This window comes from Ambystoma mexicanum, chromosome 10 (genome assembly GCF_040938575.1).
Source record: "Ambystoma mexicanum isolate Mex_15411 chromosome 10, UKY_AmexF1_1, whole genome shotgun sequence".
In the NCBI taxonomy this organism is placed as follows: domain Eukaryota; kingdom Metazoa; phylum Chordata; class Amphibia; order Caudata; family Ambystomatidae; genus Ambystoma; species Ambystoma mexicanum.
Genome location: NC_090932.1, coordinates 726,993,061 through 727,019,595, shown reverse-complemented (window position 1 = coordinate 727,019,595; position 26,535 = coordinate 726,993,061). Strand labels below are relative to the sequence as shown.

The 26,535-nt window shown below is 45.4% G+C and overlaps 1 protein-coding gene across 38 annotated transcripts in view; it reads left to right on the top strand.

Annotated features, from left to right (window-relative positions):
* LOC138491680 (von Willebrand factor A domain-containing protein 5A-like) overlaps window positions 1-26,535 on the top strand; it is a 925,839-nt gene that overhangs the window by 78,881 nt on the left and 820,423 nt on the right. The window contains exon 2 of one of the 38 annotated variants that reach the window (XM_069618325.1): window positions 3,248-3,344. The exons of the other annotated variants lie outside the window; for them this stretch is intronic. The gene's annotated coding sequence lies outside the window, so the exon portion shown is untranslated. The remainder of the gene's footprint in view (window positions 1-3,247; window positions 3,345-26,535) is intronic. 38 annotated transcript variants of the gene reach the window in all.

Below are 26,535 nucleotides of genomic sequence, written 5' to 3'. Positions count from 1 at the left end.
TGCAATGTGAGTGGTAGTGACTTCCCGGGGTCCTCCAAGGCTAGTGTTACTGTTTTTAAGGACTCAACCTGTTTGAAAATTCAACGTTGTACGACAAAGAATTACTCCTCAACCACAAAAAAGAAGAAAATGTAATTTCTGAATGTGGGCGACATTTTGTATATGTCTGTGACTTTTCTTTACCTAGCCTGGCCAGTGTACACTGTGTTCGTTCATGTGTTATGTGTGCTTCACCCACATGTTACAGTTCAACGTTTATGTGACAAGATAATGTATTTAACATACCTACCATGTATAACGCACATTCCAAACGGAAAAAACACTCCAAACGGGAAAATTATTGCTCTTCATCAGGAGACCCGTGTCCAAAATCCAGAGACCCATGTAATGTGGCAAGTTAATGGAGGCAAAAACATGGCACCTCTATATTAATGTTCAAACTCACTCTCCCTTCGAGTTTGGCCTTGTGCTGTGCTGTTCTTTCCAAAGACGTGCAGTGTTCGCCTCTACACACATTTCGGACAGTTTTAGTGCCATGAATAATAAACCCGGAGCTAAGCCCGCCTTCCGTGTCCGGGAGCCTCTGTGTGTCTCCACTTGAGTTATTGCTGAACATGGGAGCGCTTAGAAGCAGGCACACCTCAGATTCCGGCACTGTGGTGAGCATGTGTAAGGGTCCATACATTAGCAGGGATCCTATTTGAAGGCTACCCGAATGCCAACTCGACCTTTCACCCAGACGGGTCATCCCTCCTGTAGGGGCCGAACTTTTTAGAAGAGCACCACAGCGTGCACTATGTGCCAGGCGCTGACATTACAGTTATACCTTTTAAGAGAGGACAAGGTCGCAACGACTTGAGAAAATGATGGAATGAACCCATTGGCTTTGTTTCAACCCAGGCTAATGATATGTGAGCAACTAGCTTTAAACAGACAGGAGAAGATAGGAGCCGGAAGAAAGTCATTACCCGGGGCACATACTGTGAAATGGGAGGCCAGGCAGGGGTTTGGCAGTCTGGGATAATACACAAAGATATAGTATGCAACCTGCACTCATACAATCTGTAGGGGCCACAAGGAGAAAGATAGACAAGAGACAGAGTAGAAGATTGAAAAGATACAGCACACTAAAGAGACAGGCGAGAAGAGGAGATCATCCTTACCGTTGTGTCTCCTGCAGGTGCGAGGAGCGTGGCTGACCTGTCAGATCTCCCTCTGGCATGTGCTGCAGTGCACCTGCTCATCATATTGCGCACAGCAGGCAACCCAGGGCTGCAGGGCACATACAGTTCATTCCCCAGGCGGCGCCCCTCACAAATGTTCAGGCACACGCCGGGCCCCAGGCAGAAATGAAATCACCAGCCACAGCCAGTGTAATAACGAATTCGCTCATAATTATGTATCCTTCCCCCAACTTCCCAAGCAAGAAAAGAGGCCCTATGCCCCTGTGGCCTACCAGGGAAAGTCCTGGTTTCCCAGTGGGCCAGTCCAGCATTGCTAATGTCTGTTTATTGCGAAGAGGGAGTACCCAGGACTCCTTTAAGTTGCTAGGGATGGTGCCAGGAGAGAATGATGCATTGATTAGCTTTGATATGAAGGGTGCCAAGTCTCTAGCAGCATCTTTAATTATTTGGGCTGGGCATTTATCTCCCTGGCAGTTCGTAGGTTTGAGGGAGAGGATGACTTTTTCAACCTCGAGAATTGAGGAAGAGGGCGAAATGTCTGAAAAAAAATTATCGATCCCACCAAAAGACCCAAAACATACACCATGAAAAGTTCTAACTGCCAAAAGTTCTAACTTATTGTGGTATGTGGTTAGGTGTTTTGGTGGGGTCGGTATGAAAAGAAAGAATTTTAAAAAAGGCTGCAGGGACACAGAAAAGGTAAGTAGGGTGTGCGTGGGGGTATTTTGGGGGGGTGTTGTGGGTGTGGGTATAAGTTTGTAGGGTTTTGAAATGGATGAAGATTTTGTAGTGTGTACATTTCCCATACCCAACGCACGGGGACATATCCTTGTCTTCATTGTGCCAACTGTAATTTAATATTGAAAGGGAACACAATACACCATCCCCGTACAGGTCAAAAAATCCTGTTGAGAACATTTGGAACTTGCAATAGCACGAACATTATATATGGTATCAAGTGTCCCTGCGGGAAGTACTATGTAGGTCAGTCCACAAGAGCAGCGAAAGTACGTTGGAATGAACATCGTTCTTGTATCCGGAACTGCAATTCGAATTCAGCGGTGGCCCGCCACTGGATCGAAAATAGATATCACCTAACCCAAATTAAGTTTTTGATCTTAGAGTTATTGAGCAAGAAAAATCCACATGAGGACCTTGGACTGCGGCTTAATAGGAGAGAAACCTTTTGGATAGATAAACTTGGTAGTTTATCTCCTCATGGACTCAATGAAGAGATTAACTATCATTGCTACATTTAACTATGACATAGTGATTCAGTGGCAACCAATATTGAAGGTTCAGTATACTCTATAGACTTTCCCTTGAACCTCAGATTTGTTGTACATGGACATCATGCTTTACGTATGACAGTATTCCACTGTCTTGTGCTATTTCATCTGCTTTAGAAGTTGTTTTTTTTCTGTATTTGATGCCTGGGTTTCCAGGTGATATATAATATTTATGTTTGTTTCCCTGATTGAGAAATTTTCATGTCGCTCTAAATCTGCTAAATTGGTTGATTTATATTTACATAGATGTATACACTTTGCTGCCGTGCCTCCCGGATGTCCAGTCTGGGACCCAAGGTGGCATTGTTTTCAATGCCACCATTAGCTGCAGATTTTATTTATTTTTGTTGATTCTGTTTATATTTGCCATTTTGTATGTAAACAACATAGCTGTTTTCACTGAGTATTTTTTTCATTTCTATGCTGATTCTATAATTTTATTTTAGACATTATGCACCCTAGAATTAGTACTTGACCACCATTAGACTATATAATTACTTAGTTTACACCTTAGGGACTTACAAATCGAGATAGCATAGCTATTTGAAAGTCACACGCATCACGTCGTCTTATAGACGCGATGCGGTCACGTGGTTATGTAAATAACCCGTTTCCTAGCAACACCACAATACGGCGATGCACTGCAGCATTCAGACGGCTTGTCTCATGGCCGTGCTGCGTTTACAGGTATCTTTGCATTTTAGATTGTAATAGATAAACTGCTTCACTTAAACACATGTAGCCCTCTGATTACTCTAACTTTCATGCTTTTAGAAAGCCGTTGTGACCGCTGTCCTTTATTGGACCACGGGTGTTACTGACAGCCTGACACTCCTAAAAAAAGCTACACTGGCTACACACCGGTATAGAGGTACCATTTGTTATTTGTTTTTCACTCCTTTAGCCTTATTATGTTGTTGATTTACTTGTTCCTTACTGCATTTATTTTGTTGTTTATTTCCAAACATATATTCCAACGCTCATATGAACATTCCACACTCTGGTATGTGTTTAAATTTTCTTTATTGATTTATGCATGTGTTTTTATGTTGTGTGTTCACATTATTTCAATACAGACTTGCCCTGATGAAGGAGTTTGTATACTCCGAAATGCATTGGCATATTAAGTCCATACCTAACATGTGATGTGTAGCTGCAGCCTCACTAAGATTCCATTAGTGTTGTGCTCTTATCAATGATCTTTTGATAAATTATTATTGAATTTATTTCTGACTTGGATTCTTTTTGACTATCATTTTTGAAATTGGATAGAAGCATGTTTACCTATATACAGGAATATTTTGAAGAAAGTCTTTTTAACTTCATAACCCGTTGTTTTGGGTATAACGGAGCCGCTCTGGCTGTGTGACTAAGTTGGCCATACTTAGTCTTTTCCTTCACTGTTACATTTCCCATGCGAACATTTCCGTTGCAGGTTATTCTGCCTCGGAAATTTCACGTAGATCCAGAAATGATACTTTTGAAAAACTAAAGTTGTGAGATGGTTTATGAGAAAGCGTGGGAGTACTGGCCGGTGAGACCATATTAGCTAGGTTGGCTTTTATTTTAGCAATCTTATCCTGAAGGGTGGTTACTTTGTTAGATAGGGCTTTCTGTATATTGGAGCACCAGGTTTTGTCCTTCAAACAGTTGTCTGGCACCGGGACCGGAGTTTCAAGTTCTTTTAGGATTTCAAATAGTTCCTTTGTGCTTGAGTTTGCTTGCAGAAATCTATTGTTATATGTTTCCTGTTTGGAAAGAAACATTTCTTTCTTGTAGAGGGATGAGATATTGATATGGTTGGTTCTATTTTCATCAGAGAGTAGTTGCCTCCATATGACTTCGCATTTTCAGGGTTTTGAGGTGTGGGGTGAACCAGCAGTTAAGATGGCCATAGGGTTGACTTTTTCTCATTTTTAGAGGGTCAATGGTGTCTAAGGCTTCAGTCATAGTTTTATTATAGTCGTCAACTAACGTGGTGGGATCAGTGGTATCTGGTAGTGAGTTGAGGGTTGGTAATATTATGGGTAAGAGTTTATCTACCGTAATATTCTTTTTATTCCTTGTTAGGGTAGGAGGAGCAGATGGGTTGTTTTTTGTAGTGAGAATTTTGGCTGCTAATGTAGTAAATGATAAGAGGTGGTGGTCTGTCCATAACTGTGTGAGGCCAAATTCAGTAAGAACATTGGCGATTATTGCTGCTTGCTGGTCTTTAGGGTCATTAAATCCTAGATTGAGATCCCCTAGTAGGAGTACTTGCAAGGTGTTTTTCAAATTGTAAGAGAGAATGGTGGATATGTCCTCCTCAAATGACCCGATGGGGCCTTGAGGTCTGTATATTAGATGAATGGTGAGCGTTTGGGAGTCAGAGATGGGTAGTTTAGCAGTGAGGGATTCACAGGATTTAACGTCAGGAGAGGGGTCTAGCCTCATGGCTAGAGTAGATTTAGCTATGAGAGCTATGCCTCCTCCACAAGCCTCAAGTCTGTCTGCTCTAAGAAAAGTGTAATCGTCAGCTGTTAAAAATCATTGACAGAGTCGCTTACCTACAAATACAGGAATTCCTAGAATCCCATCACATCTTGGGCAGTCGGCAATCTGGATTCCACCCACAGCACGGAACCGAAGCCACCTTAGTGGATCTCAAGAACCAGCTAGATGATGCCAACGGCCATGGCAACCTCTTCCTTCTCCTACTCCTAGACCTCTCCGTAGTGTTGTATTTGGTGGACCACCAAATGCTATGATGCCACCTCACATCAGCAGCCCACTTCTCCATTGATGCAGCCAACTGGATCGCCTCCTTCCTAGCTGATAGATCTTCTTTAGTCTTTGCCCGCAAAGCCTCTGCACACCCTACCTCTACCCGCTGTGGTTTACCACAAGGCTCCTGCATCCCCCCAATACTATACAACATATACACAAAACCCCTTTTTGATCTTCTGGTCTCATCAGGCACATCATACACCAACTATGCCGATGACACGCAGATCCTTGTCCCCTCTCTGGTAACCATCCATAGGACTCGCTCAGGATAAACTCAATCTATGAAACCATTGAAACGCAGATGGCCACACACAGTCTTTCTCTGAACAATGACAAGACATAGCTGCTCCTCATCAGTCCCCCTACGCCTAGCCAAGCTTCCCCCGGCATATGAAGCATTCACTATTGATGGCCACATTATTGTAGTCACCACCACAGTAAAAATCCTGAGTATATTTCGATACCTCCCTTAACATGACACGCCACATCAACCGCATTGCCTCCACATCTGCATACGCCACAAAACTGATCACTGCCAGCTGACCTTTCCTTTCGACCAAAAAATGATTAGAAGTGGCATGTGCACTTGTCTGCCCAAAACAGGACTATTGCAACTTACTGCTCTGTGGCACCTTCATCAGAAACCTGTGCAAACTTCGGTCAATCCAAAACAACGTACTTCCCAGATCTTCTTTACAGCTCTTCGATGTTCAGTGGTGTCTGCAAATATCCTACTATCACTTCAGTTCAAGGGTACATTCGGTATGGTTGTCTGAGTGCATACCGTCTCTCATACACTCAATGCTGTATTGGAATGATACCTGGTGTCATGCATAGTGTCTTCTTATTCTTCATCCAATATGTTGGCGGTGAGGGGGGGGTTTCTAACAATGACGTACATGTCTGCGTCTCTACATTGGTCATTAGTAGGAAAAGAGGGATACCATGTCTCTCCCAAGGGCATCCCACTCCTAGTCGGCACAGACCCTCCACCCACATGATCCTCCCTCACTTCTTTGCCCGCAGGGTCGGGATCCAATAGCTATTGCCTTTCCTTGGCCACGACCCAATAGCTATTGCCTTTCCTTGGCCACCTGTGCAGAGGATCCACGGAGAATAGGAGTGAAAATACCCTCAGGTTTCGCACAATGTATTGCACTCACAGTACTCTTTGCAGTCTCATGATTTCTAATGTAGACTTTGTTTACGCTCATGCCAAGTACTACATTTATTTGTCTTATTCTCATAGTTCTCTTCATCTTCTTCCCTCTGGTTGACAGCCCTGGGTCACCTTCCCTCAAAGTACTGTCATGAGGAAGATTTAGTCTTCTTACTACTTGCTATGAGATTTTCTGATAAGGGTCCCAAATCATATTCCTCTTGTTACAATGTGCTGATGTTCCTCTTATTGTCACATGGGGGTTATTCTCCTTCCCCCACTTTCCACACAAGGGGTTTTTCCACACTGTGGGGACCCCCAACCATAGGCTCAGCCAACCAAATACCTTTAGAGTCTTGGCAGCAGCACTGAGGTGAGTTGCAGGCTTTCCCAGGTCTTTCTCTGCCTCACTGTCACAGTGGAGCACCTACTGGTTTGCAGCAGTGGCTCTGCAGCTTCTGATCCTGTTCGGTGTCGTTCCAGGCAGACCGCATGATCCTGTAGTGCTGTGCAGCTCGTGCTTTTCCCAGCCAGCCTCCTGGTCCGTTCAGCGTGTACCGTGGAGGCTGCCACTTCAGCGTCTCCACACCTAGATCTACTCCTGCTGTCGCTGTCTTCTTCGCTGAACAAAGGTCCCTCTCTGGGCTCCTCTCCTGAGCGTCTGACATTCGTGTGAGTCTGTTGTCAGTTTTTATATGCATATCTGGTAAAGTCTGTGGCTGAAGGCTAGACCATTCAGACAGGTTTCTCTGAGTGATCCCTGCGGATCTGCGCCTTTTCCTCATCACAGTGTCTGAATCTGGATCTTCATTATAGTCATCCCCATTTTTCCTCGTTTCAGTCCTTCTTACTTCTTGCTTACTAAAGAAGTATTTGGCATAGGAGGTTAGGGGTGAGGAGAGTGAGGGTGAAGGGGAGGTGCAGGTTTTAGATGGATACTGCGTTCTCCCACAATAGTTGTTGCTGGTTCCAAAGAGGGTTTGCCCTCCCAAGAGATCCACCCGCTGAGCACCCCCCCATAGGGGACTATCAGGTAGCGGCCTCTCCCCCCTGGCCTATGGAAGCAGTGACGACATCCAGGAATTTGTCACAGGCCTTAGAGAAATCCTTGACTTATACCGTCTGACCTCTTTGATGACAAACTAAATGAGACTGATAAATTACAGTGATTGGGTAATAGCAGTCAGACATTGAGTGATTCCTAATTGGAATGGTCTATTCATGCCTACGACTAACCTGCATCTCACTAGAGGCCCTGTGACATAACCAGAATGCTGGCATACCAGCAACATGATTGGTGGGGTGAGGGATGCATATAGCAACCCCTTCCGGGAGGAAATGCTATAGGTGGTGACACGTTTCTACCAGGCCATTGTGAGCTCCTTGCAGATTCCTGGTTTCCAACATCTTTTTCCAAACATTTGGTTTTCTGGGATAAAGGAGTCTTGCTACACTTTCAACACTGCTAACATATACATCTTACTCGTGACCTCACATCTTGTTTCTCAATTTTGACAAGAGGGATGGGACAAAGGAGCCTGTTAATGGTCTGCAGAGCCAATGGGGGTGGGGCACATCCAGGGTCGGATTGGGCCATAAAATTGTCTCGGGCACCAATGAAAAAGTGGCGGACAGTTCGTTCCTTTTGTGACACTTTTGGAATAGTACCCAAGGGGGAGTTTTTTGATGGAATGTGATGCAAATATGGTATTTTAAAGAAGAGTTATTCAGTAACACTGGTCAAAACTGCACAGTGAAGTAACTTATCAAACTGGCCCACATTGGCCAAAAAAGTGGCCCACTTTGACCAAATAAACTGGCCCACACCAGCATTTTGCATTTTTGGTTCAGCCATGGGCCTATCGCCCTATAGACCAGTCCGAGCCTGGGCACATTGTGTTCTGAGTTCAGGCATCAATGGTGACCGATTGGCGATTGCTTGGCAGATTCCTCCCCCCTGTGCAAGGTGACTGTTAGAGAAGGGAAGGCCTTTTTAGTCGAGAATTGAAGTGAGATGGTCCACCACGGCTTTAGGATGTCGCCAAATATTATGTGCTGATTGGAGGCAAGTTCGTTTTGCAGTTTTTTGTTGTTGCATGGTTTATTGGTAAGGCAGGTTTGAGAGGTTCCATAAATGATGTTTGATAAGTAAAGAATTGAAGTTTAATTTGGTTGATGTACACAAGTGTCCAGGAGCGGGAAGGTGATCCAAAAAACGGGGAAGAGATTAAGGAAGAAAACTGGTCCTGAAAAAAAATAAAGGGGGATGGGAGGTGGGGGGGCAGAATATGTCAGGCGCTACGAAAGCCTATAGAAGCAGCATGGGTGAAAGATTGTCTAGACAGAAAAAAATGGATATATTGACGGAAGAAGTAGGGGTTATCCGAAATGGGCATTAACACATGTGGACTGGGAACCAAAAGAGGTCCTGGAAATAATGTTCAAAGTGGCCCCATAGTGGATATTTTCAGCAAGCCCAACCCTTTTCCTAAGAGAAAATTTGGAAATAATATAGGTTACCACATAAAATAGGCCAAGGGTGCAGAGGCCTACAGGGACATCTCCAGAGTTCCATATAAACCAGTTCACCCCTGATTACATATCGTGGGGGTGTAAAATGGAATGCACAAGTAAAACTGTCCTAAACAAAGCAGCATCTGCTGATCACAACGGCGTCTAGTATTGCGCATTCACTCTCAAGGCTGTTTTCTCTTTTCAGGGTTTCCGCATTAGGAATTTTTCATGTGGGTGTTACGGTTCTTTTCTGAGGTTCCTCCAGTTTAGCTGAAATTGTTCCTTCCCACATTCGAGGAGTGGTGTAACAAAACATGAATAGGATTCCCTGCAAAGTGTGGTGAAGGGGTCTCAGTGATTCCCTCCAGTGATTGACATATCAAGAGTCAGGCACATATGTGTGTACCTTAATAGAGGCACCCGTGCACCATAGGGGCTGCACGGGTGTCTGTTACACCCCTGCCAGCATTACTTTCAATTGCGAGTATATGCAACCCTGGGTAATACTCCCTTGCATAGAAGGAGCACCAACCTTCCCTCACGTCCTACATAACTCCATATATTGTCCTGGGGGTATGTGGTTTCTGCACCAATTTATGCAGTCAAGTTTCTGTTTTACTGGCTGTAACAGAATTTGCCGTTATTGACTCTTCCCCACGCAGACACTCTTGAGTGTTTGTTGTATGGTGGCAGAAAGCCTCACACACCGAAACTCAGCTAAACGTGTGGTCAGTGTTGAACATGTTGAATTGCAGGTTATTTTTAAACCCTGCATGCCTGCACCGTTGGCGCTAATGATTGACAGGCTGCATTCTGCCTCGCCCTCTGTGAACCCGTCATCCGAGGATGCTGTTAATCCCTCTTTCAGAGCTACAGAGGCTGCCATTGGGGCAGAGTGCATGCATTCTTTGTGAGCAGAGGCAGAGGCACCACACCGAGGAATGCAGTTTATCTCTGTTGATTCACCCACGCCCTCTGCAAAATGCACATTACCCAAGAACAGCACAAACATGCCTCCCACCTCCAGTAAGGTCAAAGACGGTTGTACCTCTTCAGCCGCATGGCTGTAAAAGACAACCAGCAGAACAGTGACTGCCCATCCTCTACTTCCAAAGGCGGTGAAAGGTAACCCTTCAGTAGGAATGTAATGGGACAGGGGAAATGCCTCCAGAATTGCAGTTGTTGTTGTGTGTGTGGTTGGGGGAATGTTTACATGGCCTCAAGTATCACATAACCCTCTCACGATTTCCAAATGCCATAGACTAAAATAAAAGCATATAAGAAGTGGCAGTGCCAAAGTGAGCCTTTAGAAATCCACAAAGGCAGGGGTGGCATTAATTGAAGAAATCAATGAAACACATGTACTCTCAGGGCATCCGTAGATTTTATGGGCAGCCAGCATGGTATGTCTCGAAAAAAAGTGTTCGCATCATTTTAAACGTAAGTGCATTGTTAGACTCGCGTTTTCAAACACACAAAGCAGAGACGCCACACTAAGGAATGAAGGTAGTCTCTGTACATTTACTCATGCACACAGCAACCTGTTCATTACCCAAGACCAGCACAAAGATGCTTCTCACCTCCACTACAGTCAAAACTCAAAGATGAGTGCCCTTCTTCTCACAGCCAGAAGAACAGGGACTGCAGTCTGCCCAGCACCCCACTCCAAATGCTGCCCGCCCAGCACCCCACTCCAAATGCTGTCTGCCCAGCACCCCACTCCAAATGCTGCCTGCCCAGCACCCCACTCCAAAAGTATGTGAAAGGAGTTGGTATATAGTGGGAAGGGAGAAACTATTTGCCCCCATCATTGAAGTTTACTGTTTTGGATGGGAGACATGTTTAAACGGCATCGTCATAAATCTCACTCCTTTCATTTTTTCCAATGTCAAATACTAAAAGCACACACAAAGTGACAAATGCCATATGAACTTTTAAAAGTCCAACTAAACAAGAGTGGGATTTATTGGGGAAATCAATGTAATGTTCAGTACCCTTTATTATTGCGGTTCCCCCAAAACAGACAAAACAGACAACATGGATGTATGTGACCATCAGCCCTCTGCTTTATTGCTACCCAGACATCACATGTTTGAAAGGGCTTTCAGGGACTATCAAGGGCCTACTGCTTCAGAAATCAATTGTTTGTCTAAATGTTTGGAAGTATCCTACCTACCTGTATAAGAGGGGAACCTCACACACGGACCTGCTGTCAAATTCAATGGTGCCCAAACCCAATCCAGCTGTGGTGGCAACCCCAGCATATATGCAATGAACAGCTGGTTTACCTATTTTATATGTGGGCAACTAGACTGGGTTTGAGGTTCTTTTGGTGTGTTCATCCCCCCCAAAAATGCATTAATTGTCATCATGGAGGCATCATGGTGATAAAGTTCCTTCACTACGCTTATTCTGTACCTCCTCTACCTCCGATAGTACATGGCCGATTCAGCTCTACCACAGAGGTACATCGCATGTTACTCTGGTCATCTGGCTATCAATCCCATAGAGGCAAAGCTCTTAAAGAAAATTGAATCAAAGGTAACTGGAAGCCCCTCAATTTGATCCAGATAGACATGTGAGGAGTAACATCTTGGAAGTCTCACAGTCTTTCTTGTCATTTCCAGCAGGCCCACTCCATTGCATCAATTGATGCAATTTAAGAAAGCCCCCCCCCCCCTGTCAGGTTCTGATAAAGGGCTAGTACGTGAAAGAGGAGATCAAAATTGCATTCTCCAGGTGCAAATGAGGCAGAGAATTTGCAGATGTGAACCAGTAACAATCAAAACATACTGTGCGATTTAGTAATACAGCTGTAAGTCTGCAATCCCCAAACCTCCCAAGTTCAGTCGTTCCAGCGATATACCCCAACTCAGACTTGTCTGTACTGATCCCCTTGCCATTCTGCGGCGCATCTTTCTGAGTCACGAGGAAAAGCAAGTCAGCAGCCGGATTAGGATATTCAAAAAATAGATATAACTGCTTACGGAGCTCCACCGTGTAAAGAATGGAAATTATGACCAGCATAGGAGGGAGCCCTCACCATCTTTCCATCTGCTCCTTCAGATAGGCTAAGATTTTAAAATGATTGAGGTTAATTAACTTTTCATGTGTATGGGGGATGTGGCCAACCACAATGGATTGCAAAATGTGAGTATCGAGACAGTATGCAGACTTGAAACTCACCCTCCAATGACGTGAAAACGGGTGAAACACTCCAGCCAAAGATGCATGCTGGGGAGTAGACTAAGATGATGCTGGAGCAATTGAAGGTGGTTCTGGGCTGTGGAAGGGATGAGACAGTGCTGAATACAGCTTGGCCTCAAGCCCCTGCATGACAGTGTGGAAGGAGTGCTTGGTTGCTGAGGTGACTAACATGCACCTGGTCTGCCGAAAAGTGCAGTATGGCGTTAGACACTGGGGGAGGTGCTCCTGCTGGTGGGCCGAAGGGAAAAGCTGTTACAACAGCTCGACAGATCGCCGGGAAGGGCCAGTGGAAACAATATATTAGGAGCAACCTCTGGCCTGGCAAAAAAAAAAACTGAAAAGCAGAGTAAGAGAACAGCAGCGTGACAGTTCAGACGGGACCTGGGCAAGACAAGATCAGGACAGACACCATACTCTAGTTGGCCACTCGCTTCCTGAAAACAGAGAAAAATAATCCAGCCAAGAAACATGTTGTTTTGTAATCTAAGTGATACTGCAGTGATCTGATATGGCACTGGGATAAGGACAGTACCAAGGCTGCCTGGCAGTGATCCTATGTATTTCAGTGTAGAGGGAGTACTTAGACAGATGAGGTAAGGACATTAAGCATGGCGTTGCACTGGAAAGGGAGAGCACTGTGCACATTCGCGGGCAAGAGCAGGAGGACTGATAGCCATGAGGAATCTCAAATCTTATAGGAAACACCCCCTGAAAGATGGCTTCTGACTGGACAAAACACCCTGTGCAGCTACAGAATAGAAGGAGTGTGAGAAGTCCTGCAGGGGAATGGTGAGTGAGGCAGAGGGAGAGCAGAAGCACTGTTCAGGAACTATAAGACCTCCTTCTGAGTGGTTGGATAACCCTCTCTCTAGCAGGTAGAGAATAGTGGCCCCTCAGTGTTGAGACAGCCCATGTCAAGCAGGCAGTTAAATAATACAGTAAATTGATCTTGCAATCTTTACAGCTAGAGTCTTTAACACCCTCTACAGATTTATGTGTTGAACCAGAGCAACAGGGAGAGATAGCTAGTGAATTTAAAATCCAAAAGACGACAGGGATTCTGTGAACAAATATCTGTGAAAACACTATTCTAGGGCAGTGCAAATGTCAGAATCAGGCCTAGACCTCAAGCCAAAAAAAGAAAAGGCCAAACCACACAGGAAGCAAGACAAAACGAAAGCAGAAGACACCTGATAGATGATAGAAGCTTACTCACAACCTTCAGGCAAACTATGAATGGGGAAGTGAAGGTAGATGCCACATTGCAGCGTCTGGACCTGTGACCACTGTCGGAGAGAGTGGGGGCCTCAGGTGCGCATATTGCAGAGACAACAGCACAAACGATGGCCCTGTGGAACCAAGTTACTTAGAGAACTATTATTCCTGAAAAGAGAATAGAGGAGGCTGAAGGGAGAGCCAGAAGGAATAATATCAGTGTGCTCAGCTTACTTGAGGAAGATGAGGAATCCAATTCTACCAACTATATAGAGATCCTGCTTCTCTAGAAAATAGGGGTGGCAAATTCTCTCAAGGATTCAGAATAGAAAGAGCATATAGGACCCTATCTGAAAGACCTCCTCCAGGCTAGATAGACCGATATGGATAGATAGACAGATAGATAGGTAGATAAGGGATACTGAAATTCTCAAGACAAGGGGCAGGATTCTGCAAGGTAACTGCGACCTAGCAATTTACCCAGACTACACTGCACAAGACAGGTACAGAAACGTCGCAGCATGTGTGCATCAATAAAGGCTACATAAGCTACATATCAAGTATATGTTAATATATGCAGTCAAGCTAAGAGTGACATTCAGCGGCAAGTCGGTTTTCTTTGATAGTCCTAAGGAGGCTCATCAGTGGATGGAAAATAACAATATGCAAACCCCGCAGAGCTATGACAGCAATGGGGAACAATGGATGAAGGAAGAACAATGGCAGACCAGAAAGTTGAAAATTAATAAGGGGTGGGGGCAACGAGATGACTGTGACTTGGGCAGCTCTTTGCAACCTCCTCCATCTGTGAACTGAGAACTGTGCTTAGGACACTGTTTGATCCTTGGTTTGAATTCCCAATTGTGGGGGATACTTAACGACATCACTTGACAAAAACACCTTGACATCTTTAAGAATAGTGATATGATGGGACACAAATGAAATGATAGGACTCGTTATGTGGCTCAGGGATGGTATCACTAGGGTCACCTTTCCTCATTGAGGCTGTAGCTTCATGAGGTGAAAGGGTGGTGAGGCGCGCAAGCTTCATGAGTGGAACAACACAGTCACTTTGCCAGAAGATGCAACGGTTGCTATAGCGAGCAACCGACCTCTCTGCTCCCCCCAAACGTATGCATGTAACTTGGTGTCTCTAACAATCCCACACATCAAAGTGACAGAAGATCAATTTGAGAACCCGCCCCCTGCTGAAAACATCGTGTGCATATCTACTGTTGAGCTATTATTTTTAATTGTTTATTACTTTGTTGATTAGACTCATCCTTATCTTAATTTTTTGGGGAATAATGTATTTCTTTTTTGTAAAGTTTTGGGGTTTGTTGAATCTCGATGGGAAAAGGGGATAGAAAGTAGCACCTAGATCGAGGGATTAGGTAACAGTAAGAATTGTCGCCACCGTTCAGGTTGATGGGGTTAGGAAACCCATATTGTGTGCAGCGATACTATGGGATTGAGCATTAATGTATTCATTTGGAAAGTTAGAGGGCTCAATGGCTATATTAAAAGGAACAGAATGTATTCTTGCCTGAAGTGGAAACGAATATCTGTGGCATTGTTGCTAGGAACCCCTTTGTTCCAAACTAGCCAGGAAATACTACTAAAAAGGTGGTCTGGGCCATGATACAGAGCGACTTACTTGACATGCTCAAGGGAGTGCTTACTTGGATATCAGACAAAGTCCCATTTATACAGGAGAGAGTGCACAAAGACCTACAGGGCACAATGATAATAGTATTGGGGAAAGAAGACCCCCCAAACTGTGACAAGGCCTCATTTCTTCATACGTTTCTTAAGGCAGCAGCACCCTAGCATTGTGGATCTGGGGCAGATATTTAATTGCACACTAGACTCAACACTAGTGTGCACCGATCAAATTAGAAACATTTACAACCACCTCCTGCAGCCAAGGCAATAGCAGGAGTAGCCAGTGACACGAAATATGGAGGGCACTCAACTCAAATGCTTGGCCTTATTCATTCTACTCTGCCCCATTTAGAGTGCACACCCATATAGAGTTTTTATTCACTTCGATCGAACATGTACATGCATTTAATAATACGCATTATGAGGGGTGGACAATATTGAATCATGCACCGCTGATGGCGATGCGAGCCTGGTGACGACAGAGGCCCTCTGTGCCGACGTGGAGGCGTGGATCTAATGCTTTAACTGACTCAGCATTCAGAAAGAGTATGGGAGAGAAGATTGCTGAAATGTTAACGAAGGGAGTGTCTCTGATTATAGTGTAGTTAGGGAAACATGCATGGTAGTGATAAGAGGAGAGTGCATCTCCTCGTCAGTAGGAGTCAAGGCCCCACTGACCCGAGATGCAGATAACCTAAGAAGAGAGATTGAGAAGATTTAAGGGTTGGGGGGGGCGATGGTTGAATCTAAGTTAGTAGACTTTAGACAACAATGTGTAGTGGCTTGGGACAGATTCGGAAAACATGATTACCTGATATACACAGAGAAGCTCCACTTGCATTGAGACAAAACCTGCAGACTCCTATCTTGGCTGATTCAGAATGAGCACCCTAGAACAATATAGTGTGCATAGCTTATGAATGTGGGGACATCTGGAGAGCATAGACCAAGATAAATAGTGTCTTTATGAGGTATAACAAAGCCTTATACTGTAGGAAGTGATACACTGCAGAATATCGGCTTGCCCGCTCTGTCAGTTGAGGAAGCACAGGAGCTTGAGACTCCTATATCTGAACAAGAAATCATGTTTTTAATATCCAGGCTCCCCACACAGAAGTCCTCAGGAGGCGATGGAATTCCTGCAGATTTCTCGAAGGCTTACGGACAGATATTAGCACAGAGGCTCCTGAAGGTGTACCATTGCTCATATGAATAGGGAGCCATCTGCAGAGTATCGGGGTGGCTGTCATAGTTCCTATTTTAAAGGCTGGCAAGGATGCCCTCAGGTGTTAATCATATAGGCCACTGTCTATGCTCAATCAGGATGTTAAGAACCTTAGTAGAATACTAGCGAGAAGATTCAAAGAATAATGACATCACTTATTCACCCTGCCAGATGCCCGCTATTCCTGGTGAAAGCACAAAACACAACCTGCATCGATTGCAGCATGTAATAACCCATACCTCACTCGAGCCTGGCAACTATGCAGTCGCTTTTTATTTACATTATTGTCTCAGTTAGCTTGGAGAGACTGTTTGCGATCTTTCACAGATTTGGAGTGGGAGAGGGGTTTCTAAGTTGGATTTGACTCCTTTATACTATGCTTGTGGATAGTTAGGATAGGTTGCAATGTGTCAGAGCCCTTAGAGATAGGAAATAGCACCAGAGAGGGGGTCCCACTATCCTTGATACTGTTTGCACTTGAACCGCTAACTTCCCTATTTCGGGAAATAATATTTGCAGATGCTGTAGTGACAGTTGGAGGAGTGAGACACTAAGTGTATATTTACACAGACAATATGCTCCTGCATGTCAGGGACACCGGCACTAACCTATCCTGCATCCTGCAGGCTTTTCGAGAACTATATGCAATGGGGGTCACTTATACAGCCCTATCAGGGGAGAGAGGGAGCTCAACCCTAACATCCCTTCGGGTGCTTCAACAAGTGTGGGCAGTCCCCCTCCCAGCCCCTCCCTACCTGTTCTGACAGTGGCACACATGCCGTAATAGGACAGCAGAAAGGCTGGGTCGCACCAGCTGGGCCAGCGTGGCATCCACAGTGGTGACAGCTCCTGGGACACGGGAGCAGTGGGAGCTCCGGGGGCTGAAAACATCTTTGTGGTTTTGGCCCAGTGTGACAAGCAGCGGGACGCCAGTGCTGCATTGTGGGATGCAGCAGCTACACCAGCAGGCCCCTATAAGAGAGGTGAGGAGGCGGCACCAGCAATGCGAGAGGGGCTGCAAGGAAGCCGTGAACCAGCACAGCTCCTGCAAGAAGAGTGCAACTCATGCAGGCTTCATCGGCTGGAGTCCGCGCAAGGAGAGAAACCACTAGCCCTCCATTTAATATAATGTCAAAAGCAGGCCTGCAAGAAGGCCTTAATAATAGGGAACGGCATTTCCCTATAGCCCAAGGCTTGACCCATATTAGAAAAGTGGCAGGGCCACGTGGAGAAGGGGCAGGGCTTACACACCCTTAAGAAGCCTCCCCTGTTGAACCCCCTGAAGCCAAGTAGCTAATTGGCTTGGGAAAGTGGGCCAATCCTGTGAGGGGAGGGGCTGTTTAAAGGTAGACTGGGTGTTTAGGTTGGGTTAGTTGGGTGAGGACAGGAGGACATCCGAGAGACCAGAGGAGAACATTGTGGAAGGAGTGTGGAGGTTGTTGGAGAGAGGGTGTGATGAATCAGGTGATCATCCCAGAAACCCTGGCCTGGACCCCTTCTCATGTGGCTATGGAAAGGCAGCCATTATCTGATCCTGACCCTGGGGGTGGTATTATGTGGGGGGATCACATGAGAGGAGGTTATGGTTGGGAAGAATGGGAGAATACTGAATAATTTTCCTAATGACCATACCGTACTGATGGCATATTGTAAAAACCTTAGGGACTTCACTTAGTACTGAGATGAGGAAGAGGGGTTCAGAGTTGCAGAACTGTAGTGTGCAGTCTGGAGGAAAGGTGCACACCCATTCACTCAGTACAATCGCTGCACGGCACTATGTGCAATGCTCAGGAAGGCATCAACAGGATATTCTATTACTTTTATTGTGGTCTATACCGGGAATCGCCACAACCCACTAACCCATTGTTAGACGAGATACTAAGTGAAATAGATCTTCCTAGACTGGAAGAGGAAGCGGCTAGCGAGTTGGACGCCCCAATCACGGCTGAGGAACTGATTCATACTATACGGTCACTACCCACAGGGAAAACCCTGGGCACAGATGGATTGCCCGGAGAGTTTTATAAAAGAGTTTGCGGCGGAATTAGCCCCCATCTGTTGAATGCCCTCAGTGTGGCGCACACTTCTAACCTCCTCCCGATTAGCCTAAGAGAGTCAGTGATAATACCCCCATTTAAACCTAATAAGTCTTCACTGGAATGTAGCTCATATAGGCCCCTGTCTATGCTTAATCAGGATAGTAAGATCTTGACGGCAACATTGGCTAACAGGCTTAAGAAAGTAATACACACACTGATACACCGGGACCAGACTGGGTATGTGCCGGGGAGGAAAGAAAAACTGAAACCTGAGACGATTGCACCATATCATGCATAGCACGGCCTCCTGGGAGACACTGTGCACTATCGCTGCCCTAGACACGATTAAAACATTTGACTCCATTAGGTGTGATTGGTTATATACTACTCTATGTTGTTGGGCTTCGGCCCTTTTTACAGTGGGTGGAGGTAATAAATAAGGAGCCGGTGGCAAGAGTAAAAATGGGTAGGCACTTCTCTAAGCCATAGGTGTTGGAGAAAGGTACTAGACAGGGCTGCCCATTGTCCCCACTTTTGTATGTCCTGACAATGGAGCCGGTGGTCACATATCTACGGTCGGAATACATTATGGTGGGTATACCAGCTTTGGGGACACATCATCTGATTTCTATGTATGCAGATGATACGCTCATAAATGTGCAAAACCCCAAAGTTAACCTGGAATTGATAATTGAGGCCCTGGATAGCTTTGCCCAGATGTCGGGCATCACAATCAGCATGGAAAAATCTTCTCTATTTCGGGCTTGTGATGATACAACCCAACAATCTGCCCGTACTAGCCTTAAAGTGGAGCCTGACTACATTTCGTTACTTGGGGGTGGACATTTTTCACGACCCGGCCAGGGAGAGTGACAACAACACACAGAGAGCCCTGATAGGGATAAAAAAATGCTATGGCTTTTTGGAACAAACTCCCCCTCTCGGTGATGGGCAGAGCGGCAGTGTTAAAAATGATTGTACTCCCTAGGCTTTTACATTACTTTACAAATGTCCCATTCAATATACCAAAGGCCTTCTTCGAAGTGCTGGATTACCTGTGTAGGGAATTTCTGTGGCATAGGGGTAGATGTCGGGAATTATTGGCCTCACTACAGAGACCATGCGAGGAGGGGGGCATCAAGGTCCCGCATTTTGAGTTGTACTATATAGCAGGGCAGCTCCTGTTTGTGGTGGGTTGGCTTGCCGATTAATTTACTTCCAACACACAGCTCCTAGAGCCGGCGGTGCCACAGGTTTTTCTGAAGGAGCTATTGTGGAGTAAGAGGCCACAGGCAAACCATTATCCTTACCTGGTGTCATTGGGCATACAAATATGGCATAGGGCGATGACATTAATAAAACTGAAAGACCGTTCACAGCGCAGATCCCTCTGGCTGCCCTGACTCCAGAGGCATCCCAGGTGCACGTGGGGATTAGAACATTCTAGGAACCCAGGGGCAACGCTACAATAGGGGTCCTGCTTACAGGCACCTCCTTCACACCCTTCCCAGAGTTGGTCAGCACCATAGGGTTGCACAGGGGCCAGTATTTGTTACATTGCGCTAAAAGAACCTGATTGGGTGCAGGTGGCCAACGTTTCCTGAAACAGCAGGTGCACTCTCCTTGATAGACACTATATATGATATAGCCGAAGGTCCATATACAATTTCTAGGCTGTATGGTTTCCTCCTGGAGGGCATGCCCACCTCAAGTGCAAGCATAAAGCCCAGCTGGGAGGAAGACCTGGGGTTTGAGCTCCCGGATACGCAATGGGACCAAATATTGCAGTAACATAAAAAATGTCACGAAATGCAAGACTGCAGCTGATCAAATTGTATATAACGCATATGGCATATCTGACTCCTCTAAACATAACTAAATTCCCTGGAGCTGCGGCACAACTCTGTCCTAGATGTGAAGCCACAGATGCTGGTATGCTACATATGTTCTGGTCCTGTACAAGGTTCACACAGTACTGGGGCAGGATTGCAGACAGAATGCACAGGGGTGGCCTTAGAGTGCATCCGCTCTCACCCGAGGCCTGCTTGCTCGGGTGCTTTAGGCGACCCAAACAATTATGTTAGGCTTCTAAAATGAAAGACTTTGGGTTTATACTAGCCAAACGTCATATAGCAATGTCTTGGAAGTCAGCAAGAGGCCCCCGCTGAGATGACTGGTGGAGGGACCTTAAGAAATGGGCAAAAGCAGAGACTATAGTCTGGCAGAGGGCAGCACGTGGCAGCTCCACCGACAATAATGCTGAGGTCATGGCATGGAATACGCTCATACAAGCATTATTTCGACCGGCCTTCCTGAGCTTTGTGGAAGAGGGTCGGCCCCTACAGACAGTACAGACTGTCCTGCCATCGCAGGACAAGTTGGGAATAGAGAATTGAGATTTGACAAGGAACACAGATGGGGAGAGCTGGAGGGAGGGGGGTATTTTGGGAGTTATGTTGTTTGTAGTGCTGACACCCAGGTACGGTTAAGGGACTGGGGCTAGAAATGTTCATTGTACATATTAGGATTGGAATGTATGTTTGTTCGGCTAAACCAATAAAACTTGTTTTAAAAAAAAACTGTAGTGTGCAGTCTAGTGGTTGCAATGACCCACATCTGAGTGGGACCTTTAAACATTTAAAGGTCCTTCAGGTGCGGGCCATGGAGAAGAAGCAGTGGAAGCAGCAGACGCTGGTGGGAGAGGAAGAAGCTGGAGCCACCGCTGTGTTACAAGCGGGACGCCGTGTTGAACAAGTGGCAGAAGTCGAGAATCCTGAATACAGAGGACACGCATGGGGAAGCGGCACTAATGGTAACTGTACCGTGGGAGAGACAAGCTCTCCTGGTTCTGATTGTTACACCGCTGTGTGGCGTTCACCGGAGTGCAAGTGGAGTGGAGAAAGCTCCAACTACAGGAGGCGCAAGCAACGGAAACTTTTCCACAACTGTCCGACGCCTGTGCAAACCCGATGAAAGAAGAAGTGGGAGCAGCTCGTCCAGCAGGGATGCACAGAAAGACTGGAGAGTTGGCTTTTGTAAGGTAACCCGGGAGCACTCCGAAACAGACTGCTGGCTTAAAACAAAACTTTTGAATACCGAACTATTGAATTGAAGCAATTTGTGCACAACTCTTATTTTAAGAGAAATCGAATTAAAGAATATTGTAACTGCCATTACCAAAGCAAAAGGGGAACAATATTCAAGCAAGGTGAATGTGATTTACAAAAAGGAAGATCACTTGTAAAAGGAGATTATAACCAGCATTGCCTAAGCCAAAGAAAGGCAAAGAAAACCAATGTTGGCAGAATAGAAGCCCTCCTTGTAACCATCATCAAGGGGGAGAGAAATATAATCTGCATTGCCTGGGGCAAATGACTCAGTGTGAGAGACATTGTCAATGTGTGCTGCATTCCTTGTAGAAGAATTTATAAACCCATTGTGGTAGTTGGAACTCTAAAGCCTTATCCATGAAGCAATTGTTGAATTTTTTGTAAAATAACTTTTATTATTATTTTTTTTATTGTGTTTTGTTGTACGAAATATACATTGACACCATTCCATAAAAGACCTATCTTCCAAATCAACACATGACAAACAATAAAATGATACAGCTGAAGACCGCATATAGGCTAAGTCTTAATTTTCATGTCTTCTAAGATCTTAACGACTTTCGTCTGCAAATCAGTCTGTTAAAATTCACATACTTTGATTAAGTCAAGGGTTCCTTTCTCCATGACTTTATCAATTTCTAAAAAAAAGTGATTAACATTTTTATCAGCGCTAACAATAATGATCTGAGAGAAGTGGTCATTAATCTATACCATAAGTCATCTGTTAGAACCGCAGAGGCTGAATGGATAAACCGTTCAAAACTTTGCCTTCTGAGGTTGAGAAAGGCTGGGCATGACATCACCAAGTGAAACAGTGACTCGATCGAGTCTGAACTGCACATTCTGCAGGTACGTAATTCTCTCTTGACTCCCACTTTCGGACCAAGGACCTCTAGCATGGGAAGACAGTTCAATCTGAACTTTAAGTACCAATCGTGATAGGTGGAGGATGGAAACTTTACTAGATACAGTTTTAGGTTTTTAGCTGGAAATTTGAATAGACCCTTACCCTCAGACAATTTCAGGCGGGCAAGATCTGACAGGTCCATTGATCAGTCCCATCTCTTGATTTTGTTCTTAACAACTGCAGCAGATTCAGAGCCATGCAGATCAACCAATGTTCGAAACTTGTCGCATCTTCTCCTAAGATTTTTAAAAATGGGTTAGTGCTTTGTGCTAATAGGGCATTTAAATAGAACCCAATTGTGTACTCATCTGCTCTTTCGAGAGTGTTGACTAGGGCTATGGTCCTGCTGATGTACTGAGACCACCATGATGTTAGGCCTAGTTCCAATCTAATGATACTTATTGGAACTGAGGTCGCAAGACCCAGAACTAGTTTCAGGATCTTTCCCTCGAAAGCATCAAAAAAAGTCTGTCAGTTATGTTCATCAACTCACACCCATATAGGACTATCGGAGATGGTTTTACTCTATAGAAGTCGATCATTGGAGCTAGAGAGTAGTGGCACAGTTTTCACTTTACCATTTTTAACAGTGACATACACGACAAGATTTTCTCTTTTATCCTCGCCACTTGTTTCTCACGCTGTTTTTTTTACAGCAATTCCGAAGCCCAAGTAGGGAATTGAGTTCACTCGCCATATTGTCACATTGTTCAGCTTCCAGGACTATTCCCTGCCCTTTCTTTTAGTGGTGCTAACCATGATATATGATTTTTCAGTGTTTATTTGCAGAGAATTAGCTTTAAGATACCTTTCAACGCCCAGCAGTTGATATTGAAGGCCTGGCGGGTTGTAATCCATAAGTGGGATGTCATCGGCAAAAGGGATACCATTTCAGCCCTGACCATGTTGGAACAAGCCCCCCACTCCTCACTTTCATCCCACAAATCCGACAAATCCAAGTTAAATAGGGTGGGGGCTAACACGCAACCCTGTCTCACTCCTTTTTTAAAGAGTATTTTATGGGATAATTCTCCTTGTGTGTTTAGCCTGACCCTTGTGGTGTTGTTAGAGTATAGCAGTTGTATCATGCTAGCTAAGGAGAGATGGACTTATTCCCCACTCTGGCAACTTCTCCCATAACCTTGCTGTTTCGACATTGTCAAACGCAGAGAACTAGTCAATTGCTGCAACATATAGGGAGTGCCCAGAATGTGGACCTGGTCTGACAAACACGCCCATGAAAGCAAAGCCACTCAGTATTGTGCCCACACCATTTCTGTAACCTGTCTGCAACGGGCTTAGTCGATAATTTTTCTCTGCCCACAATGTTAGTTCCTTTAATACTATGTTTGCAAATACTTTAGAGGATGTATCCAGAAGTAAGATTAGTCTATAGCTAGCTGGCTTCGATTCTACTTCCCTTTTTGAAAATTAGACTAGTATTGAGTCTGACCATGACGTTGGGCAGGTATTTTCTTGAATTACATGAGTGAATAAGTAAAACAGGATGTCTGCCCAAAGTTCTGGGTTGTCTTTAAAGATGCCAATCATTACTCCGCCTGGACCATTCGCTCTTGAATTCTTGGATTTACTTATTATAATTTCAATATACTTTCGATCGAATGCGAGAGAGTTGGAGGTGGTAATGGGCCTGTGACATGTTGATTGATTTGAAGCATTACTGTTAACGTTGTATTTTGTTGGAAAATACTCTACCCACACCCCCTCACTGACACCTGTGGCCTGGGCCACTGTCTGTCATTTGTTCTTGTTGTTTAGTGTCCACCAAATTGATAGTCTGTCCTGTTTCAAGATTTTGTGTAGCAGTTCTTGATTGCCCTCGATGTATTTTGGGGTGTTATTTAATTTACACCAGTTTCTATAGCTCCGTTTTTTCTTATCAGCCTTATCTGCCCAGGTCAGATCACTACGTTTGAGCACCTTCCTAATCTCTGTCCGCATAGTGCATTTATGGCTTTGTATTTCGTTATCTTGTTTATTCCTATGAGGATGACAAGGCAGATGCTATCGAGTGGGTAGCCATTTCTCTGTCGGTCTCCTGAGTCTGGCTATTCATTTGGGGAAATACTCAGGGGAGGATTGTGCACATTTGTCATGACTAGTCAAAATATTCCACCACTCTAGTAAATCTTAGTTTGCGGCGCTCGGATTATGGCAGTACTGTGCCACCCTATTTCTTAAATTGGAGACTACCTGTGATTTTATGATCTTTGGGTCACTTCCTACCTTGAATCTTTCAATATTAGAGAGATTTGCCGCATAAAGTGGTCGCTGAACTTAGTTTTCACTATGTCCAGTGCTCCCACTTCCTCCACCTAGAAACTTTTAACAAAGATATAATCAATGACGGAGGACGAAAAAGAATTCAACCATGTTTGTGTATCATTAACTGGGCCTTCGTTTAATAGATTTATTTGGGTGAAGGACCACCTTCAGAGGAATCTTGATCATATCTATCCCAGGTTTGCCTTTCCCACTGTGTGTGTTGTTGGTACATGTTTCCCCTCATCCTTCTAGATCGTCCAAGTCAAATTCAGAGACTGAGCACTGACAACTAAGGTCCCCTGCTATCACAATTGTCACGCCGCTTCCTAGACCACGGACACACCTCCCCACTCGCCCCTCCTTGTCTACCCATTCCCGCACTCCCCAACACTCGTGCACCGTGCCCCCCACTCACGTCGCACACATCAGGGCACGGCATGGCATGTTTGGGGGAGCGGGTGTTTATCGCCCTTCACGGCGGTGGCAGATCAACTGGAAGCTCCGTCACTTCAGGAACTTACGTCCTTTGCGGAGACCGGCGCTTCCCGGCGCTTTACGGATCACGTGACTTTGGTTGCCTAGCAGCATTGCAACGCTTTCGGGTCACGTCACACGTGACTATACGTGCGTCCCTTCCGAGGATAAAAGGAGTCGGTGAACCGAAGGCGTTGCTTCACAGCTGTTTAGTTTTGGATCACGTGACTTCTCTCTTTGTTCAAGGACCTGCTCTGATTCTGACCTCGGCTTGCTCCACGGACTCCTCTTGCTTAACCCTTCAAGTACTTTTGGATTTGCCTGTTACCGACTCACGCCTGCTCCACGGACTCCTCTTGCTTAACCCTTCAAGTACTTTTGGATTTGCCTGTTACCGACTCACGCCTGCTCCACGGACTCCTCTTGCTTAACCCTTCAAGTACTTTTGGATTTGCCTGTTACCGACTCACGCCTGCTCCACGGACTCCTCTTGCTTAACCCTTCAAGTACTTTTGGATTTGCCTGTTACCGACTCACGCCTGCTCCATGGATTCCTCTTGCTTAAGCACTTCATTGGCTAGGACCTCGGTCCTACAAATAGGTGGTTGCCTGTTCTACCCTACAGCACGTTTCCAGCCTAAGCTAGGAGACCCACGCCTTGACCCAAGTTCTCACAGGTATTCTGGTAGCTTTGGGGTTTATGTACATGAAGGTATTCGGGCCCTGTTTCATTGCTTAACCACTGTATCTTGCTTTGCAGCGCTCAAGGGGTTCTTCCGGCTGTTCCCGCGTCCTGGCTTTCCGGACTTCCACCTGTGGCCTTAATATTCACACTGACCATATAACAAAATCGGTCAGGGTGTTTCTTGGGGACAGAGGGGTTGTCCATACTCTACACGACCAACGAACTTCGTAACAGACTGTGAAGCCCATTTTTTGGTCGTCCAGAGTATGAATCCCTCCGCCGGGGATCCAGTGACCGCCTTGTTACAAGCAGTAGCGGCTCTTAGGGCTGACATGACAGCAATACACCACCGTCTGGATGCCCTACAAAGCACACGTTTTCCGTTACCCACGGATGCAGAATTCGGTGACACAGTCCCCTCAGACCAGCCAGCCCCAGCCATGGCCCCTGCACCCACTCCTATACTGCTACCTACACCTGTTCCCCTTGCTGCCCCCGAACGTTATCAAGGGGATCCTCGGAAGTATCGCACTTTCATTAATCAATGTAGATTACATTTTTTGTGCAGACCCCTAGCGTTCCCCGACTCTTGTACTAAGGCTGCGTTTCTTCTATCCCATTTGTCCGGGGTAGCGGCCACCTGGGCCAACCCGATGTTAGAGAATGACCATCCTGCTCTCTATGACTTCGACCTTCTTGTATCAGAAATGGCCAAAGTCTTTGATACACGACATAAAGCCCATTCTAGAGATCTGGAACTCTTGGATCTAACACAAGGCAAACAGACTCTGATAGAATATATCACCAAGT